Source organism: Neopelma chrysocephalum, unplaced genomic scaffold (assembly GCF_003984885.1).
Source record: "Neopelma chrysocephalum unplaced genomic scaffold, ASM398488v2 Primary Assembly neopelma1_87, whole genome shotgun sequence".
Taxonomy (NCBI): Eukaryota; Metazoa; Chordata; class Aves; order Passeriformes; family Pipridae; genus Neopelma; species Neopelma chrysocephalum.
In genome coordinates, this window is record NW_020897749.1 from 596,470 (window position 1) to 619,054 (window position 22,585).

Consider the following 22,585-nt stretch of genomic DNA (forward strand, 5'->3'; position numbering starts at 1 on the left):
AAGACAGCAAATCCCATGAGATAAGGAGGAAGTGTTCCCTGATCCTTATCCCCCACAGATGAGGGCTATTGTTGCCAGCCTTTTGAGCTAAGAGTAAGCCAAACAACAGTCAGGCAGCTCTTAACACTTCCTCTGGCTTACCCATCTCCCAGGCCCCGTCTGGAGTCAGGAGGTGCACGGGGGATAAGAGGAGCCAGCAGTGGCAAGAGGTGGGTGATTAGACTCAAGGTCAGGAAACAAGGGACAGTGCAGGACCCAGGAGGCTGCAGATGCCTCTGAAAAGCGGGGGAAAGGCAAGGGAGAAATGCAATGCCAGAGTCACACAGTCATTCGAGTCTCCCTTGTCATACCACAGCCAGGACTCGAATGCCTCTCCATTCAACGTATGGGCAAGAAAGAAGACCCAAACATCCCTGCCAGCCAGGCATCTCACCCAGGAGTGCTGTAGCTCAGCTTCTGAGCACACAGTGTCTCTGCAAAATCTGTACCCTCACAGCAACCTCAGACAACTATGGCCAAGATCTGACTTTTCCACATGCAGAGCTCAGGTTTTCCACATGCTATTGGTCATTTCAGGTGCCTGATTTGAAGGAGCTTGAAGAAGCCGCATTTCAGAAAGCGTCAAACATTTACCCTTTGGGAAGGAGGTGGACTTTCAGGTCCCTTTCAGAAGGAGAAGCGTGTGAAACTGTACCTGAGAACATTGATTCAAGGCTTATTGCAAGATAAGTGTAATGAAAGAAAGGATGGCTGAGCACACAGAAACTCTGCCACAGCATCAACACATCAAAAGAATAAATAAAAACTCATGACAGGATTATGAGGAAGCTCTTGTGCAAACAGTTTCCCCATCTCAGAACAGTGTAGGTTATGTCTTCACCACATCCAAAGGCACTACAGCAGTTGCATCAAAGTATCTTACATATCAATAATTATTGCCACTAGTCATTTAATCTAAAGGAAAAACTTGAGCTCTTAGGAGTATTGTCCTGGGTCTAATCACTAGGAGCAACTAAAAAAGTCTATATATTTTTCCATATCTTCCATAAGTGTAGGGCTGACAGCGCTGAACAACAAATGGATTACGTAGCTTGAAGGGATGTTTCTACCCCTGCAGTTCTACAGCAGTTTTCCTTCACTTAGAAGCTCTAAAGCAGTATTTGTCATCCACTGACAATACTAATCCTAAATTTCCTTTAAAAATTAATTTTTGCCTTTGAATACAGTTATTAGACAGAAAACATTTCCAAAGAGATCCCTTTCCCCTGCACAAATGCACAGCACACATCTGGGTTTTGTTGTTGTCGCTATTGTTTGTTCCATTCACAGGTGCTCCTGAGAACGTGTCAAGAGAAGAGCAACAACGCTGACAAACACCAGGGAATGGTTTCTATGTCCGAAATAATGGAGCCTGGAAAACAAGATGACTTGAAGGGGATCTGGTAAAGGTTTACACAAGTATGTATTCCATGGAAAGGATGGTCAAGAATCAACCATTTACCATCTCTTCTAGTTCGAAAATCAAGGGCGTCAACCAAAACTGGTCAGATCCAGCTACATAACAAGTGTGGCAGTTCTCGCAGCTGCACGTAGCATATCTGTGGATGTCCTTGCCAAAGGATGCCGTGGACATGGGTTGAAATATGGGTGAGAAAAGTACTTGAAAGAGGGCTACTAAATAGTCAAGTCACACTGGGTTTGTGAGGCTTCCAAAACAAGCCAGAGTTGCACAGCTGCCTGCCTACAGCTTTTTGAGGTGTGATACTGAGCTAGGTGGAGGATTTAGTCTGAACTGGCGCAGCTGTCCTCATGCCCCTTCACAACCCATGCCATTGCAGGCTATGCTCTTCAACCACATGGGTCACATCTGGTCTGCAGACTGTGCACTGGCTGTACTACAACAGAAGCTAAAAAAAGGCACCATTCCAGCTTTTTCTCTAGAAGTGTGGCTATCTCTGCTCTGAGCACGGCCAACTGAACTGGCTCCCTCCACACGCTCTCAGCCCTAACACGGGAGCTTGTGCCCGTCCGCAGGGAAGGGAAGGGGAGCGTGCGTAAATCCTATTTGGCTACGAAAAAATAGCACCTGCAGCAGACCACAGGACCTGGCAGAAAGTCCCCCAGTAATGAAGACGATTCAGACTCAAGTGCTAAAGAGCAGTCACTCCAAAGCGCCTGTCTCCTTGAGCTTGAGAGATGCTCTGGGCACGCAGAGCCCCAGAGCAGGTGCCACAGCCAAGGGCACCACGGGCTGCGGCAACTGCTGCCCTCCTGCCTCCGAGCTGCAGCAGCCCCTGTGCTGGCTGCCCTCACAAAGTGACGTGGCACACTCAGTTACCTGCAGCCCAGCACGCAGGACTCCCCTCGACTCGCTCCTCCTCAGTGCTTCCACTCCCCCACCCCAAAACAGGAGCATCCAGCCCTGCGCAGGCCTTCGCTTCCAGTGACTCGCTCGGGGATAATTAACACGCTCCAAGCTCATATTCCATCTTAATTCAGATTAATTTTTCAGTCTCCCTTATGCACAAGGCCTCCCAGGGGATGGTCCTTTTTCTCTCCTTTCTGTCACCCAGGGAGGATGCAGTTGGCTCTTGCCAAAGCCATCCCATTACTTAGTCCCTGTTTTTTCTCTGGACTTCACAGTGGGGCTGATACCCACAAAACACTAACTTGTTTCAAGAAGGCTCTTCCAAGCTCACAATTGTCCAGCCACTAGAACATTTCCCCCAAGCAGCCATCACCTTTTTTTCATGGGTTGAAGACTAATATAATCTCTGAGGGAGGCTCTGTCCCAACAGGCAACACCAGAACAGAGACAAATCTTCTAGCAACACACACCTGCTACTCTGTGAAGTCTCCTGTTAAGATGCACAAATAAAAATTAGGTTCGAGCTTAATTTTTGCATAAATGAGTCACAGCAGGGACAATCTCTGTACACTGCAACCTGCTGCCAGATGGAAAAAAACAATGCTATCAGAAGAAAACATGTGGGAGCCCTCCCCCTATTTCTGTAAAGCTTCATTCTGGGAAAATCTAGTATTTTGTTTGGTATATTTTTTTGTCACGTCAACTGAGTTCAGTGTATTGAAAGCCTGGCTGGAGCCATCTACAGAACAATTCTGTCCCTATCCTCCACCCTTTTGCTCTGATGTTTAAATCATGCAGCCAAGGGTGCCTGATCCCCTATCCTCCTCCACTCCTGCCACCATCCCACCACTCCCAGCACATCATGGACCATCCTTCCTGAACCAACTCTAAAAGCAATTCATTCCTCATTCTAATTCCTCCCACTGCTAAGCCAACTAAGGGTGGCTAAGTGGAGAGGTCAGCCAGAGGCAATTTATACAATAATTGGTATGGAAATGGCACAATCAGTGGGGAAATATCAAAGCATGGGCAAACGAGACAGGAGCCGCCAATGAAGCTCTTTGTTCTTCCAACACAACTGCTTTCACTCACCTCTGCTCGCTGCTCTGTCTCACAGCAGCTCACTTCCACAGCAGATGTTTACTGCCTTTTAAGAAAAATGTTTTCAATAAATGTGAAAGAGGTGACATTTCTTTTAATCACCATGGATTCTTGTGGCCTGTGCCGAGCTTCCCAAGTTCTGACTGTAAAAGAGGTCTTGTACCTCTGCTATAATTATGCATCCAGTCAGACATCCAACTCCTTCGCCAAGATCAGAGCCATTTTACATCCTTTGGTTTTTCTCAGATCTGGTCCTTATATTGACAGAAGACTTCCTTACTTTCCTCACTGTGGCACTGGTATTCTACAGTGTGAAATGTGATCTACCCTTGTGATTTTTTCCCCCACTTTTTTAAGCAAACCACATACTATATGGATGTCACATTCCCCTAACTGCTCCTTCTCTGTGTCTACAATTAGGCATGTTAAAATATGCTAGTTTTAACACCACCTTAGAACGGCACATTCTTGAGTCACACAGATCATCTGTATTACTACAACCTTTAAACTTCTAAAAATGCTGAAAGGATGAAGGAATAATTCATTATCTATGCTGGACACTGAGAAGACAAGATTCAGGCTGGTCATGGGAGCTAGCTACACGTTCAAATTCCCAGGAGCAAGGAAAGTGAGGCACCAGAGAGGCTGCTTTGTGAGACTGAGGTCTCTCACACTACAGCTTCCTCTGACAGACATTTACTTTCCTCCTCTGACAGACATTTACTTTTTTCAAGGACAACACAGGCAGAACCTGCCCCAGGGGATGCACGACACAAGATCTCCCTAGTTTTACAGTTCTATCCTTCTCGATCATCCCATCAGAAAGTAGATTTAAAGTTACTTTGCTGCACTGAAGTCTGAAACTACTCTTTAATCTAGTACAGCTTTACTTTGAAAAGTCACAGAGCTAAGCCTCCAGAAGCCAGCCAGCCACTCCTGTGGTCAGAAAAAAGAGCAATACTCTCTAATTTTGTATTAACAAAAGGAAGGAGGGTGGCTGGGCACACAGGTCCTCAAGCTCTGGAGCTCATGGTGCTCACCCTCCTTACTTCACATGGACTTTGAAGCAGCTGGTGGAACAAGGTGTACCTGATGTAGAAGGTGAAAAACAACACATGCTGATGTACAAGGGAGAGACTGAGCTGGCTGCCCTGCTGGTTCAGATCCATTAATGGGAAATGATTGTTGGGGGCTCAAATAGCTTTGTGCAACACAATCACCGTTTGTTAGTTTTACTGTTTTCCTGCAACGATCCTGAGAGGAAACAAAAAAAAAAGTCCCTAATAATCTGCAATTCTTGTATTCACCAAAGGCAAGATCAGTTTTTGACTAATTTCATAGAAGAGTAGAGAGCTCCAGTAGCACTACAGGCTCTTTTCTGTACTTGAAGTAGAGCCCATCCCATGAACCTATTTAATCAACTATTTCTCTTCCTCCAAGGTCAGAACAGAAGTTTTGCAGCCCTTTTCCAACTCAGATCAGCATGTTCTTCACATACTATACCGCCGTTACCCGGATCATTATGGGAAAAATACACAAGCAGAAGCTCCCTGGCAGATTATACTTATATTGGGAATATGCAGGCAGGAAGTGTTGGATTGCCCACGCAGTACTTCCAACTTGCACTGTTCCTCGTGTCTTATCCTCAGGAGTTTATTCTTGCTTACAGCCCACTGAATACATGCCCCAGTGACTTATATCACTATGACTGGTTCCAGGTCTGGTTAAGCACTACAACACACAGCAGCATTTACAGTGGTCTGCTGGAATGCCCAAGGTAATGCCTACTTTTATATTTTCCAATGAAAAGCAGTGATGGTTTCATTACTGCCTCCCCAGCCTGAGCTTTGAAGCTGTAACCACAGGTACTCACTGTAAAATTTAGTGTAGACCTGCATGAAAAGTGAAGTCTCCTAAGACTTCTATGTGTGGTTTTTTATTTCTGTTCTTTTAGCTCTCGCAACACGTGTAAGGACACACCATTTACCTTGGTGTCCCTAACACTGCTCCCAGATCTCTAAAAGATTCAGCATTGCCATGCTAGTACCAAAGCTATGGAGCATCAACACACATTTCAGAGGGCTGAACTCTTAGCTGGTACGTGTTCCCAGCCTATCAAGAGAAAGAGGTGAAATGGAATTGTTCGAGCAACACAGCTAGGCAGGAAACTTCTGACATAGTTCATTATGCCCTGCAGCCCCTGTATTTCTTTTTATTATCCTTCTTTAGTCTTCAAGTCCTACATGTTCAACATCCAGGGTCACTCTAAGAACTGTCAAACATTATTCCCCATGCGATCACTCTCTCTCGGACAATAAGAAACTTCATTTTGTTTCACAGTCAATAATGTTTTAATGTCACTTCTTTTTTCGTTTTCCTGCATGCTCTGCAATCCCTCCCAATATTAAACAACAGAATGTCCCTATTATTGCTGTAATTCAGCTCATAACATCCCAGATGCTTAAAATACTCTCCCAGGAGAAAAGAGTGCAGAGTCATAAATCTCACCTTCACATTATCCTTGCCAAAAGGAAACAGCATTTACTACCCAGCCTCTCATTAAAGGAATTCCCTCTCTTTCATGAAGAGAGATCTCAAAATACTTCTGATCCATGGAGAGCTTGGTTCCTTCCCTTCCCTCAAATTTATTTTTCCTAAAGAAAAACAAAGCTTCTTGCTCTCATCATTTGAAACAGAGGGAGGAAGGGCAGACACACAAGTGCTTTCCTTCATCTCCAAAGTGAAACTCCCTCCAGTGTTTTGGCTCATTTTCCATATTCCCAGAAGATGCTTATTTGGCTTCTGTCCCACCCCCTTGCTCCAAGTGACTCCAAAGATTTTCCCTTACTTTGGTATGGATGACATTTAGGAGGTCAGTACCCTTATTGTCTCTCAGACCTTTACTTGCATACTTGTTCTTCTGGGCAGGGCCAGAGCATCTCCTTTTCAACCTCCAAATCAGCAGCCTCAGGCAGCCATTTATTAATTGCTTAACCCCAAATCGATTGCCTTCTACACAGAGAAACTTAACAATGATCTATTAAATATTGACAGGTTGGAAGAGCTGATGACAAACAGCCCTGCTGCACATACCCCCCCCCCCCGCCTCCCAAAGCACAGCATTCCTCCAGCACTCCAGCTCTGTCTTTAGGGATGGGTTTGCACTTGCTCCTGTCCTCCTTTGGAGCACACAGTTCTGCAGGAATGGCACTGCAAGAAGTTATGAAGTGTAATATCCAGAAACGAATGCAGCCAAGAGCAATCTCTCACGCTTCCTTCTGGCATGCTGAGGAAACATTTGCGCCCCTCAGCCATGGCCATTAGCATGAGAGAACGTTCAATTTGCAAGGCAAAGCTGCCATCTTGTACTTCTTCTTCAGCAGAAAGACCTTTCAGGTAAACAGAGAACTGACTTATCCCCAAGGTCAAGCATATGGGCTAAAAGCATGCATTTCTCCAAAATAATTTTCCCACCCCACCATAAAGGATCACGAGAATATGAAGCACAGTCGTACAACAGCAGACAGTTTCCACTTCCTTCCCACAAATGTTTCTGTTTTCTTCCCTGCTCACTAAGCAGCAAGATGCTGCCTCTCAAAACCTTTGTGATTCAGTCAGACAGCATCCCTGAAAGACAGACACAGATCCAGGAAGATCCTTCAGCTGCCTCTTACTACTAATTAAGATGTTAGAACTCCTCGTCTCCTTACACTGTAATTTATTAGTTTGACATGCTACAGAGACTACCAGCAGTTGTCACCAAATTACCAAGGCTCTCATTTCAAATGGGAGGACAGGTGATTTCTGGTATTTGGAAAAAGAAAGAAAAAAAAAAAAGAAAAAGGACGCAGAGGCATTTATGTTACTGTTGCTTCCAGTCTGGATGGGAGAAAGGTACAATCATTCCCTCTAAGCACATTCATAACACAATACTACTACCAATGAATAAGAAGGATAACCAGATGTGATTCTCCTCCCTGAGGAGGAACAAATCCATTCACCGGGGGGAACTGACCAGCTGGAAAGCACAGGAGAACACTTTTTACATTAAACAAACAAATAAACAACCCACAATTGTGAGGGGTGACTGCACACTGGCACAGGTTGCCCAAAGAGGTTGTGGAATCTCCATCCCTGGAGGTATTCAAAAGCCATCTGTACACGATCCTGAGCAACCTGCTCTAGGTAGCCCTTCTTGAGCAGGGTGCTTGGACCAGATGGCCTCCAGAGGACCCTCCCAATCCCAACCCTCCTGTGAAGGTCACTCCAACAGGACTGCATTCACTGCTGCTGTAGGCCATGAGTTACTTTAGCTCGCCACGAAACACCTACTCAGAGCAGCCTCGCTGTGCCAGATCCCCTACAGAGAAAACAGCGGCAAAAACGCCCTCAGTCCCAGGAGATTCCGTTTAAAAATGTGGTTTCACAGTGCAGTTAAGCTAATCTAGGTACCAGCTGCCTTGGGAAAAAAAGCTGTCTTGCTTTCCCACTCACCTTATTGCTAGCAACACACCCACTCCCCTCCCCATGCCTGACCCCCATACGAGCTGAAAAAAGAATGACCCAAGGAAGGAGTTATTTGTTTTCACTAAAACAGCAGGAACACTTTTTTTTCTTTGGGAGATGGGGGCAAACAACCCTTTTCATTAGCAGCTGGAATATTTCACTAGCTCAGCTGTAATGTGAAACAGCACCTTCAGACAGGCAAAAAATGGGTCAGGAGAGGCCAGGGAAGAGGTGAGAGCAAGGCAGCTTGTGAAGAAGTGCCAAGGTCTCGCTCTGCTGGGAGACCCTGATGGCAGGTCTCTAACAAGCAAGGCAGCAGGTGAAGCAGTGCTGCAGGTTACTCCCAATCACACAGAGGAAAAATAAAAGGGCTCCAAGCCACCACTTTTAGCAAACAACCGTAAAAGAGCAGGAGACTTAATGAAGCCTGGCTTCCTATGCCTTCAGGAGGGAGGTTGTCTCCGAGACTAATGATTTGACTGCAAGCTTCAGCTGGAGCTTCTCCTACAGCTGGCACAGTCATTTGGAGGCACTGCTAAAGCCCTTGAAGAAAAGGGTCCCTTTCAGTCCCCTGCTGCCCCCCTGACTCAGCTACTTATGGTTCACAAGACTTGGAGGAACTCGTTTATTTTCAAGCTCTCTACGCCTGCCAAATTTGACTAAAATTGGCCAAAGGGCTTCCAGGTTATCCGGAAAGGGGCAGCAGAGGCAGCACCATCAGATAAGTCGTCTTTCTCTGAGAACCCAGCCTGAGGAAACACAAGGAGAGGCAGAGGCTGGGAATCAAAAACCACACAGAGGGAAGAAGCACTAAAAAAGACAAGGTAGAACAAGGGTAAGAAGGGCTTTAAAAGGGAAGACTAGCATATTGCATTTGGCACAGCAGAGGAGGAGGAACTAATTTGAGAGTACAGGGGAACCGGCAGACAACAAAAAAACCTGAAAGAATTTCAGAGGCAGAGACGGATAGGAAATGCTGCAGCTTACACTTCTTAAGCAGAAAGACCCAGGGGCATGCACATGCATATAGGTAAGCACCACAGACAGAGGTCGAGATTTTGATTTGAACAGAAATACCACCTTGTAGTATCAGCAGAGAGAGGGCAGTCCAACTTTTATGAGTGGATAAAATTACCAAGAGGGAGGGACTGTAGGAAGAGGTGGAGAACATCACAGAATAGGCCCCTTATAGCCTCAAAAACCCCAAACCCTGAAGCTGGGCGGGGTATACTCATGAGAACATATGAAAACCTCTGTCAGAGAGGCAGAAGGTGGCAAAGACAACACAACTTGGAGGAAATCATTCCAGAAACAGACCAAAACTGGTTATCACATGGGCAATTGCCAAGTCGAGGAAGGTAATGCTCGGTCACGACTGAGATGTAGAGCAGTGGGGGCTATTAAGAACACCCTTGCAAAGTAAATCACAGAGACAGACTAAATTGGCAGAGAGCTGGGAGGCAAAAGCTCCAGACAGAGAGTCCCACGGGGCTTGTGGAGGACAGAGCAGCTGCTGAGGAGGAGGGGATAAAGCAGCTTTGCATTGAGGGAGAGAGGATACGAGTAGCAAAACAAATGACAGAGACAAGGGAAAATGACCTGGGACCCTTAAGACAAGCAAAAAGGTTAGAAAGTCTACCTTTGTGAAAAGCGTGCAGAAAGAAGCCGGACTGAGCAAACACACTGGTAAAGGCAGGCCCTTAATTTGTGTGCCAGTTCTCTTTGTAAAGTTGCTATGGTTTGAGGAGCAAACTCGAAGGTGGACAAGGGGCTACCCAGGCTTGGGGGCAAGTATAACTAGTAGTATTCAGTAAAGCTGAAGTTATAGTGTTTACAAGGGACAAGGCAGAGGGAAGGAGCCACACTCCGTCTGAGATGGGGAGGTCAGCATCGTCAGGACTCGTGCCGGCTCCATGCCACTGCAAGACAGTAGGAGCAGAAGCAGCAGATGGTGGGGCCAGGAGATGGGAGAGAGGGCGTAAAAAGTGCCCCGGGGTGGGGGCAGATGCCACTGTGTCAGTGGTGTGAACAGCTATGGGGCAGAAATACCGACAAAACAAGAAGGGTGGGGCGAAATCCAAGTCCAGGGTGCACAAGAAAGGTCGTACCAGGAGTGGTAGGGGAGGAGGAAAGCAGAAAGATCCTCAAGGGGAAGAGTGGTGCTGGCTGAAAACCAAGACACACAAAAGGCTGGCTGGCAAGCCAGGTTCCTTGTTATAGTATGAGACATCTAGGCACAGGGAGGAATGACCCTGGACTAACCCAGAGCATCTGCTGAACAAAAGGGGCCCCAGTCTTCAGCATCGAGACAACAGCTACTACACACAAGAGATGTGATGGAGAAAGGGACACAACTGCAAGTCTCACTTGATGTATGGAGTCTGGAAAAAGCTGCAAGTTGGATTTTTTCAGGATTACAGAAGCAGCTCAGCAACACCACACCTCGGGCACAAGTCCAAACGCTCTCCTGCCTCCCAGAGCAGCACATCTCGGCACCCATGTGATGAGATGGGGCAGCACAGCCCAAGAGATGCTCCAAAGGTGATACACCCTGACTTCGGCAAGAGCAGACTTGCCTCTTTGTAGGGCTGCGAGTTTATCTGAAGGTCTGGAAGAAAGCAGAGCCTCAGTTTGTAGACAAGGCTCTGTGTCTGAGGGTGACTAAACAGCATTTGTCACTAAACAAAAAAATCTTTCCTCCTCAACTGAGAAAAGGAGAGGTGGGGATGAGGTAAATCCTTCCTCTGCTGATACACCACACTGAGCATCCTCCTGCCTACACTCCCTGATGAGCAGATGTGTACAGAAGTTTTCATCTTCAGCTACTTACTTAGCAGAGCCTAGTCCCCTCTGATCAGGGAGTTAAGGAAAGGCTTACATAGCTACCAGGGAGGGAGGGTTTATTTATCTGATTCCAACATGCCCAAGTTATCAGACTCTAGAGGAATTCAATTAATGAGAATAAAACTCTTGTTTGATGCAAGTCTGGAAGGGTGGTGTGTTTTTTTTCTTTTTCTGTAAATAGCTGCACCCCAGAGATTTTTACACTGATTATAAGCCTTAACAGCGACCGACTGATCCAAGTTTAACAGATACAGCAGCCGCACCAAAATGCCACACACGCTCAGATCTGTCAGGGACTGACAGAGCTGGAGGAGACCAGCACAAAGACAGGGAGAAGGGAGGGAGAGGGATGCAGGACCAGGAAGCTGGAACACCATGTCCAAAGGAGCCACTGAGGCCTTTCCCCCTCCTCAGCTCACTGCAGTGGGCTGCAAGTGGTGAGGGTTGACATTGGTTGTTTCTAAGCACCCACGAGCACAGCTCTGTGAGCACCTGCCTGCAGCAGCTGTGAAATGCCACCTCCCGACACGGAGGCAGAATTAAAGGCCCTGCACAAGCTCGTAAGGCAAGGCATGGGCACCACAGGCACTTGGCTGCTCCCGGGCAATGTCCCACAGCACACAAAAGCCACCCCTCATACCCAAGCCATGTCTGTCCCTGGCTCAGGAGATGCTGCCCGTGCCCTGGGGAACCTGGCACTTGCTCCTTCTGGGGCTTCCTGCAACCACGGCAGCCCCTGGGTCTGCCACGAGGAGGGAGGATGACCCCTGGGGGCAGCAGGGGTGAGGGGACCATGGCACACACTGTCTCAGATTCCCATCTCAGGCCAGGTCACTCCGGGTAAGGCACCAAGTTGTCGCCGCCTGGGACGGAGCTCCCTCCCTTTCTGGCAGGCTCTGAACTCGCTGGCTCTGCCAGGGCCGGGCCCTCTCACCCACTGCCACCCAGTGAAGCGGCATGAATGGGGCACAACCCATCTCCAGAGGGGCTCTGGAGAGCCCAGGGATTGACCCCAACACATTAAGCATGGCAATGGATCACATCTGGGCCCAGCCTGGCCTCCGGCACTGTGGAAGAGGGTGAAAGAAGGAATTCTGACAGCAGTATAAGCTTTGGAGAATTTTACTCAGATAATCCTCTCCTAAGGTTGGCCAGCTGGCTCTAAAGGGAACAGACGGAGGAACATTACAAATCACTGAACCGATGGGAACCAAACACAGGGCGCAAAACTCTTCTCATACAATTTTTGTTTTTTTTTTTTAAATCCTGCCATGAAGATAAGCACAGCTCCCAACACCCGCTCCCAGGCGGTGCCAGTCCTAGGAGATTCACCCAATGTTTATTCAATGCACATTTCTCTAAAACCCCCATGGTATATCCAGCCAGGAAACCGAACAAACATCCATAATTTCCTCTGACACCTCCTAGCTATGCTGTTCTGACAAAAACAACCAGAGCCATCCAGTACCATTGCATGCCAAAAAAAACCCCAAACAAAAAGACCCAGTTTCCTCACTAAACCCCTTCAACACAGCAAGCCAGCAAAAGGGAGGAATCACAAGCTGAACCACCCAGAATCCATCAGCTGACTAGGACAGCACCAATAATCCCTCCTGGCTGTATACTTGGGAAAGACATGTAGGTGTTTCCACAGTCTACTTACGCAGAAACCTCAGGAACTCTTCCCTTTCTTCCCTAAGGGAGATTCAAGACATTTGAGGTTTAACAGCTGCAACAAACAGTCTCCTCTTACCAGAGAAAATATTCAGGAACAAGATAACAAGAGACACAGTTACTGCAACAGGATGAAAACATGGAAAAAGCCTCTGGGGTCTAAGCACTGCCCTAATGACTGCAGACTGCTACTCAGAAAATCTGAATTCAAGTATACAGCTCTCATCACCACTTGCAGACCAAATAGGAATGGCAAGATGCAAATCTTGCTGCCTGCAAGAGAGGTAATCTAAGACACCATTTGTGAGCAACCTGCTAGCAATGCCACAGCCCCTGCAAACACAAAGAAATAAAAAGCCATAAATGCCCTTGATCTTGCATTCATTCCCCAGTAGATTACTGTGCTGAACCCAAACATCACGACTTTTATGTCTAGGGGAGTTGAGGGCACAGTCCTTATTACACTTGAAACGGCAAATATATTCTCTATTCAAATTTGATTGCAGACATGTGAGATGGGTTAAAAAGATGGCTTAGAAGGGAAATAATTTCAGCTATTCTCCTTTAAAATACTTTTAAGAGCAGTATCTTACTTATTTCACAGCCAAGAGGTAAAGCAATTCTACAAAGCCAACTCAAAATTAGCAGATATATTTTCCCTGTACACTAGAAAAGAATGCAGATGCTAAACCCATTATATAGACAGCGAAGTGTCATCAGAGCAAAGAAGGCAAAAATAGCTAACTTATCAGTAAGATGACTAAGCAAATGGATTTTCAAAAATATGCTTTCAAACACGACACCCTTTTCTTAGAGCTGCACACATCCGTTTAGCTTTGTTAATTTCTCAATTCTTTCTTTTGATAATTTATTTTTGGCCTCCCGCTAGCATACTTCCCCAGAAGCCTCACTTCACCCTACCCACACTCAAGATTCGCATCCACATACGGAGGATGATTTGGAAAATGATGCTGATCGCCCCAGTAACTATGGAGAATCTCTACCGCAGCACTTTTAGGATCATGTACATGCATTTCTTTTACATCTGTCCATCCACTGGAAAACTGAATTCCTGCTGTCTCCCACACTCATTTTTATCCCTTTCCCACCACCCCCACCTATCTCAGGTCTTCACGGCTCCATTGGTTTCTTCCAGGACAGATGAACCCTCCCTTCTCACCTGACCCTTCCATCATTTTTGCAGGTAAGAAATGGCCCACCTCTTTTCTAGGCCACCACCTGTGCCAGAAGAGGAGGCTACATGTTGGCACCCCATGAACTGCAGTGGTTAGAAGAAGGAGAGCAGCAGAGCTGGGTACTGCTCCTGCAGCCAGGGTGGGAGCCACATCCCCCAGCACCTCTCCCTCCCACATGTGCTGCCAGCAGCCAAGCTGCTGGCCACGCTCCATGCTCCCTCTTTGACCAACACCCACGTTCCTCTGTAAGGAGAATTACCCTTTCCTCAGATTACATCTCTTCAGGGACTCAGCTGGCATGCAAACAAACTGCATTTGCTGGTAATCTACATTTCTGAGGTAACAGCAGTAGTTGGTGCTTGGCCAAGCCTCCCAAGTCATTCCTCTGCCACGCCAAAGCCCCGCGTATGGCTGCCCTCCAACTTCTCCTCACAGAGGGATGGGTACCTGCTGGCACCCTAAACAGGGTGATTAAACATTGGAATGGGCTGCCCAGGGAGGTGGTGGAGTCACTGTCCCTGAAGGCATTCAAGTGCCACTGGAAGTGGCACTGAGTGCCACGGTCTCGTTGGCAAGGCGGTGTTCGGTCAAAGTTGGACTCAATGATCTCAGAGGTCTTTTCCAACATAACTGAATCTGAGGCAGCTCCTGCTGCCTGACCCGTCCCCTGCCAGCAACCCAGTCCTCCTCCTCCAGGAGCCCAGCACAAAGCCCTAGGCTCCCCTTCCCAGCGTGGGGGCTTCCAAGGCTCAAGCCCATTACACTGAGATCATTAGGATGCTTTTAGTAACGCATCCCACTGGATCTGCTGGAGCAGCTATTAGGCATCTGACACACAGCAAATCTTTCCTCACGCTCTCCCCTCCCATTCCTACATCTTCCCCCGAAACAAGCCAGCCAAAAAAACCCCAGGGGGACAGACACGGCTTTGTGATCCAATGGAGAGCCAGAAGAAGGGTGTACAAGCTTAACATGGGCATGCTTCCAAGAAGAGGTAACAAACCTCTCCGAGCTCAGCCTCTTGCCTGCCCTACACCACCCCACACAGCTCAGGGCAGCCTCAGACAGCTCTCCCCCCTGTGCCAGAAGGAAACAAATCTCCTTCCCATCACATATTTGCCGCCCTGCAAAGGCTGAAAAAAAAAATCAAATAAAAAAAAAAAAAGAAAAAAAAATCAAATCAGCCCAAGCACCAGAGCCAGGAACAAATCCAAATAACCACTGCAGGAAGTGCTGTCCTTCCTTCATTTGGGCAGAGAAGGTCCCCTGCCAAGCTCCCTGAGAGCACACAAGCTAAAGCAAACCTGGGGTATCCCCACGTGCATAGCAACTGGCAACATTCGCCCTTTAATTTTGAAAAATTATTCCACTTAAAAGGTAAATGGGATGATCTCCCAGGTGTTGCCCCACAAAGGCAGAGGAAGCTACAGTGGAAGCAAGTTTTTAGCTTCACCTGTCCCACCCTCAGCAGCAGAGGGAGGTGTATTTCCAAGCACATCATGGGAGAGTTCTCACTCTGTATGGGAAAGGGGTTAACATGCATCTGCAGAGGGATCCTGCAGACACAACTGGAAATTTCAAGAGGAGTGGATGAGGTGTAAGGGCAGCAGAAACTAGGAAAGGAAAAATAAAAACCAGGCATCTCAGGCAAGACTTAAAACACATGCAAGAATCAAGACAGGGTCCCTCTATGCTCTAATGACAACAGCAGTACCTGAGAGATCACCTCCAAACACACTTCTAGGCAAGGGGAAGAAAGTGGGAGTAAAAGCGACGTGAAATGAGAAAAAGGTGTTTTGGTATCTCTGCTTATGAAGATGAGGAGGTAGATTTACACCCTTCCTGTAGCCCTTCAGACTCCAGACAACCTCTGCCCCTGTACAGTACAGGTACCTGAGGCTGAACTCTGATCCCTACTCACAAGCACCTGAAGCTGATCTTGTTCAAGTCAGCCTTATTTACAGCAGAAAGGAGTAAGTGCTTGGTGACTTCAAGCATTTGGCAGCTACACACTCTAGATTAGATTTAACTGCCAACTAGCTCATGGCATGGGACTGATTAGACGTAACAGCTCCTTACATGCCAGTGACCCATAGATTAACTGTGCTGCTGTAACACTGAGGGCTGGAATGAATCACAGCAGCTCCAAATTACACTCACGTGGGCCGTGGCCCACGAGCCTAAGGGGGTGGCAAGGAGAGCCTGGTCCCATTCACGTAGGATAAGCGAGAGAGCTCGTGCGGGTAAGTAACGCCGTAGAGCTCAAAGTAAAAAAAATCAATTTTCCTTCTTTTCCTAACACCAGGAGTGAAATCAATCAGGGCATAACAATCTCTTCCATCCTACATTTTCTTCCATATGTAAGAAAAAAGCAGCCTGTTTGCTTAAAACAGCAAGCAAGACCTCAGCCCTAGCACTGCATATTTCCTCACAAAAAAAATCCCATGACACCTTTTAAGCCACTCTCTCTCTACTTCAAGAAGCTGAGAACAGAGACAGAGTGACTTGCCCACAATTATATCACAAGTCAGAAGAAAGCACTGGAATTTGCATGCTGTGATTCCTGCTGTAGGCGCCGGATAACACTGCAGGCACAAAGGTCAAACCCTTCAGCAGGAGCTCTTAAGATATTGTCTGCAGGCCACAAGCAGTCAGCAGAAAGCCGAGGGATGGCACAATGCCAGCCCAGTTCCTCTTGGTATCCATGTCCTTCCTGGCAAAAGCGCCCTAGCACCTGGCAGGGCAGTTAAACAATCACGCCCTGCAAGACAGAGCAAACATCCCTCCTCTGTAATGGGATTAGACAGAGGGGCACGGGAACCTCCAGGAGAGGAAAGCAGTGCTTGACAGCACATTCAGGAGGTGGAGGAAGCTGAGGACCAAGGACTGTGTGAGAGGGGAAGGAGCAGAAAGCCCTGAGTCAGGGAGATGGGATGAAACGACACGGTGAGAGGGGGCAGAGTACTTCGAAAGAGATAAACGCATTCAGATAATTGCTTAGAAGGGAATAAATATTAGTAAGTACTATAATTACCTCGAAAGCTTCACAAAGCTGTAAGAAGAAACATGACTTGAAGAAAGGCTGGCGCACACACTTCTTGGGAAGCTCCTTTTTCAAGCTATCAAAAAGGAACCAACAAGGCCTGACACCCTGGTTGGTAATTTCAGCTTGGCAGCCAGCCAGAGCCCTTTGGCTAGATCCTAGGTACTGGGTAACTTGAGTTAATAAGTGCCAGATTCCAGCAGCATGATTTTGCAGAGTATCGAGCTTCTGGATGACTTCTGGCAACAAACAACAGCCTTCCCCTCTTGCCTTATACTTAAGGTCCAGCTTCCCTTTCAGAGAGATTTGGAGGAACCTGGGCAGACTCCTGTGTTGATGACGGTGATGCTGAATGGAGACAGAAAGATTAATCCAAGGAGACAAAATCTCAGTATATCTAAGCAGCCAAATCTCGATAACCTTGCTGCCATGAGAGATCAGAGCCCTTCCTTCCCAAAGAAGCAAACGAAAACTTTTTTGCTATTTTGGGGCTTAATATCTCATCTTCAACCCTCCGTTTCTCTAAAGGCTTCAGAAACCATCCACTTCACACAGCAGCCTGGGTCAGTGCTGAGCTCCTCTCAAACACAGAAGAGATATTCAGCTCTACAGAGTCTGTTGAAAAACCTATCTACCTCACCCCACGCTCCCATCTCCCTTTGACAAGCTTATCAACTTCCATACAAAGCCCAAAAGCCATTAAAGGTGACAGTGGCCCTCAGCCAGACAGAACAGGGATGCAATGGGGGTGGGGAACAATCACCAAGGAAGCAAATAAAAAGAAAAAAAAAAATCCAAAAACCCGGATGCATCACCATTCCCTGCTATTCCCCCTGTAATCACAATGACTCCAGAGGGGAAGATATTTGCCTGGAAGCAAAACTACCAGCTTTTGTGAGCAGAGTAGGGAACACTAGGCAAATTGGTCACACCACTAGTTAAAAAAAACCCTAAACTTAGCAGTGCCACAACAACTATCAAAAATTACCTCCAATCGTGTCAGACCCTGATGAGCTGTTTTGCAAGGGACAGAGAAACAATATCCAGAACACCAAACCAAACAACTGGCACTAGTGTCATGCTTGATGGTGCTAATGGCTGTGCAGCTGCCCCATGTGCTGCCCTGCAGAACATGCTCTGGATCCCAATGGAGTCAACGTTGTCACCGGGAACTGCACAGGAATCTCCTTATCCCTGCACTTCAGCAGGAGCCTCATCCCTTCCTGACTGGCAAAGTCTTAACTCTGTCAAGATCAGAAGAGACAGGAGAAGGACTGGATGATTTTTCAAGTCCCAGATGGAATCAGTATCTTGGTAGGAAAGAAATCAGCAGAGAGGAGTGGTAAGTACACTGCTCAGGAACAAGACAACAAATAGGGACAGATCCCCACTATCTCTGTTTCTGTCGTACTTGGGAGTCTTTGATGCTGTAAAAACTATGGACATGGTGCAAGGCCCAGCATTTAGCAAGACCCATCCTCTAGAGGCTGTTCTCCGCTTTCTGATCATTTGGGTTCTCCACCTTCCTCCTTCTCCCGCTGCTTTCCCTTGGCTCATCTTTCGGAGCAGAGAAGGCTCCGGGGAGACTTCACTGCAGCCCTTCAGTACTCCAAGGGGGCTTATAAAAAAAAAAAAGGAAAACAACTTTATACACAGCCAGACAGTGATAGGACAAGAGGGAACAGTTTTAAACCAAAAAAAGGGGAGTTTTAGACTAGATATTAGGAGGAAATTCTCTGCTCACAGGGTGGTGAGGCACTGGAACAGGTGGCCCAGAGAAGTTATGGATGCCTTGTCCTTGGAAGTGTTCAAGGTCAGGTTGGATGGGGGTCTGAGCAGCCTGGTCTAGTGAGTGGCATCCCTGCCCATGGCAGGGGGTGTTGGAACTAGATGATCTTTAAGATCCCTTCCAACCCAAACCATCCTATGTGTCTGTAATCTTTTCTCCACTCCTCCACTTGACAGTGCACCAGCTCTTCCTTCCTCCCCTGTGGACAATCACCCAACAAGAGCTGGAAACACCAAGGAACCACCAACAGCGGAGTAAAATCAGAAAGAAGCTGCCATAGGAGGGCACAAGCAGTGGCTTCAGCCTGAAACTACAGATTAAACGCTAAGCAGGACACAGCAGCAGCCTCTGTCAGGAACTGGTAACAGTTAAGAGAGCGGCTGGGGTCAAACACTGGACTCACCTCACCCCTCTGGCAGGGCTGAGCAACTGGTGGCACATCCTGGACCCACTGCTGATGTCCTGGGGCATGGAGCACACACACACCCCAGCAAACTGGGGTAACCCAGCCAGAGGAATTTGCCATGCCCTCCAGCCACCTGCCTGCCCAGCACCCTTAGGCCCAGACCACACGAAAAATGGACCTACTTTCATAGCAGGCACACCCCTCCAGTCCCTTTATGCATTTACTGGGTTTGCCAAGTCAGCTTTGAGATCAAGCAAATCCCTCCAACCAGTCCTCATGTGAGAACCTGGCCTGCATCCTCCCCTCCCTGCCACGCTGGGCAGGAACCAGGCTGGCACACCTCCTTTCAGGAGCAGCCCTGCTTTTTGGCATTTGTGTAAGTACTGTGCAGCAGTGATACGAGTCCTGAGTGCCCAAACATTTCCCCTTCTCAAGAAAAGCTTCCCATTACTGCTGAGATGGTCTGGCTTTGTGCTAGTGTTCAATTACTTACTGAAATGTGACTGTAGCAGCAGCTAGGAAGGCAAGATTTCCTCTTGTCTCATTGTCATTTGCTAATTAAACCTAACAAGAAAAAGCTCATTAACTTGTATCGTTTGAAACGTTCTTAGTACACTGATGGAGACAGGGTGAGCAACAGGTTAGAGCTGGAAATAACATATACACACACAGACATCCTAGACCCACTAAAGGCAGCTGCAGACCCAATTTCTTTGCCTTGCAATGTGTCAAACCTCACTTTGTGAGGATAGACTCCATTTTAGCCCTTCCACAGCCGATAAGAAACAGATGCTAAACGTCTCCTAACATTCTAACACAGAGGACTATTCTTTAAGAAGATTTTGTGTGACTGGGAAAGAGATGCCAACATAAAAATGGAGTCAAAACCAATTTAGCAGGTTATCATTAAAGAGTATTTAGGAACTTCAAAGCCAGAGGCAAATCACAACACTGCAGTTTTTCAGACACTGGCTGGAGGGCCTAAACGTCCTTGATACCAGTAGACAAGTCAAATCACGAGCTGAGGAACACCAGCAACGAGAAGAAAACCCTATTGTGCTTGAAAATCTTTCCCTTCCTTTCAGGCAGTTTTCTTGATGCTTAAAGTTTCTGGGCAGGGTCTGCAGATTGCTAACTATCAGACAGCAAGGAGCACTTTTTCAGGTCATATCACTCTGATTCATCTAAGATAAACCAATGAAAAAACTTCTGGCTTCATACTAGACTGTATAACCTTTAAGCCAATGGCTGAACCCATCACTGATTTTGAAGGGGTAAGAAAGAAGACAAGAGAGACTAAAAGAAAAGTTTTAAAAGAATTTTTATTTTTTTTCAAAAAAGGCAATTTGCTGGTCAAAAAAAACTCCACAGGCCTTCCAACACTGAAGAGATATTCTCCCTGTGACCCTCTCTCTCCCACCCTCTTTCCTGTGGTCTGCAGCGCTGTTTATTCTGCCTTTCACTTTATATAATGGGTCTGGTAAAAGTGTTCTAAGTACACATTCGATTTACAATAAAAACTGCTTTAATAAAGACATCTAACTTGACGGAAGGTCAACTAAAAGACAACAATTCGCATAAACCAAAACCTCCTGTGTAAATAAACAGGATTTGCAGGAGCCTCCGGATGTCAGACAGTCTGGCCAAAGACTGTGGGGAGGGAGTCTCCCCGTGAAGAATTACATTTGGGGATGCGCAGGAGCAGAGCCTGCCAGCCCAGCACCCATGGCCACAGCAGCCTCCCACCACTCTCGGGAAACCCGGAGAGCCAGATGAATCACATGCAGAAATGAGGCAACAGCCCTCATTCCCCAAAAGAAGCAGAGCCACAGCCCACGCCAGCACACTCGGGATCGGTCCGGGTTCGGCACCGCACACCACAGCGATCTAGAGGCAGCAAACACGGGCATCAGGGCAGCACAGCTGGCTTGCAAAACGAAGCTTGCGGCGGAGGACTTTGGGCAGACGCAGATGGAGAAAGCACGATCTTGGCCACTGTTGCTAACAATGCATGGAGGAGCAGATGAGGCGCCAGCAACGTTCCTGGGCCGCTAGCTCTGTAAACAAAAACAACCCCAAACCCCGTGTGTGCAAACACCCACGATGCTGTTTTCTCCGCCTGTTCCCCTCCAGCCAAGCACCCTCCAGCTCCATTGCATCTAGACCTGTGTGTCAGTCTCCTCGGCCCCGTGCATGGGCAGGCAGCAGAGGAGCAGGAGGGCACAGGAGCAGAACACTTAGGCAGCAGCCAACTGCTCACTGCTGCTCCCCAGCCAGAACCCTGTCTTCCCCCCCGGGAGTCAGGCCTCTAAGACCATCCCTCCTCTCTCCAAGAGTCACCTCTGCATCGTTATTTCACTCCAACATGCCATTTACAAGTGAGCTGCAGCTTCAAGACCTTACGCATGCTCTGCTCCCCTCTAGGAATCGCAAATAAATCACCAATTACTATGCATGAATAGAGAGAGGAAGAGGGTAATGAGTCTATGTACATATATACATATGCAATGTTTGAACACAAAGAGCCGTAAATTGCATTCACAGGTGGTATTCTGGAGACTGCAAGAGACTCAAAAGCAGAACTATTCATAAACCAGTCACTGACATGAATGAATTCAGCATTCCCCAGAAGCCTATTGTGTTTCCTATATATTACACTATAAATATGAGGAGTATCAGACTTTGCATCCCTGTAAAAAAAGGAGGTAAATCTTGCAACTACACACAGGATTAGCACTGGCTGGCACAAGTATTAATGGTCTCATCGCTGCATGAGGATTATTTACAGCACTTGCTCTATTTTCCCATTTTGTACTTGCTGTGATGAAGTGCCACTTGTTTAAAGAACCCTGTAACAAACACTGCAGCAAGAAGGGGAAAAAAACCAGCAGAGATCTACAAATGTTACACCCACATGCCAGATGTGGGTTTTTAAACCCTGGCTTCACAGTTACTTGGATTCTGGTAGGTAGTTAATGCTTGAAATATTATTTTAAATCATCCACCACCTCCTTTCCACAACCACAGTTCCTCCTTCAGTGATTTTAATGAGTTTGCAAAAGGAGAAAGAAAAAAATGAGTTGCATTTCTTTTTCTGCATATTCAACCCACAGTATGTTATCCCTATATTCTAGCATTAACATTACTTGTTTGGAGAGCAACAGTCCTTTTCTAGCCAGTCACATATTTATGTTACCAAACAGGGATTTTTACTCCAGCCACTTCTCCACGAAGCCAAACGATGTCTTAGTTTTACAAAGAGCAACCTAAAGCACTTCTGTGCGACTCGAGGCTTTGAGGCACGGCCGCACATCCCCGGTTTTATCAAAATCAGCAGCTGGGCAAACGCGGATCAACTGGCTAAAAGAAGTCCAGGTGAAAAACACCAAAAGAAAAACTAACTCCAAGCGGACACGTGGCACGCTTCCTACCGCTAAAAACAGCCTCACGCTTAGCACAGGGAGGCCAGCACAGCGTTTTTACGAACTAGCTACATCCATGGGATTTGGGACAGCGGAAAGCAGCCGATCCTCCCAGCAACAGATGACACCTCAGCAGCTCATCCCCCCCGCGGGGGGAGGGCAAAGGCAGGTTAGAGCCAGTTTCAGGTCAAACCCAGAAAGCCTGTTCCTGCAAGCAGGGGGGCGGGGGGGGGGGG

The 22,585-nt window shown here is 47.3% G+C and overlaps 1 protein-coding gene across 2 annotated transcripts in view; it reads right to left on the reverse strand.

The window, feature by feature from the left end:
• The window catches only part of IGSF3 (immunoglobulin superfamily member 3), an 87,139-nt gene extending 70,305 nt beyond the window's left edge, over window positions 1-16,834 (reverse strand). For both annotated transcript variants that reach the window (XM_027692593.1, XM_027692592.1), the window contains exon 1: window positions 16,724-16,834. The gene's annotated coding sequence lies outside the window, so the exon portion shown is untranslated. The remainder of the gene's footprint in view (window positions 1-16,723) is intronic.
• Window positions 16,835-22,585: the final 5,751 nt, after the last annotated feature.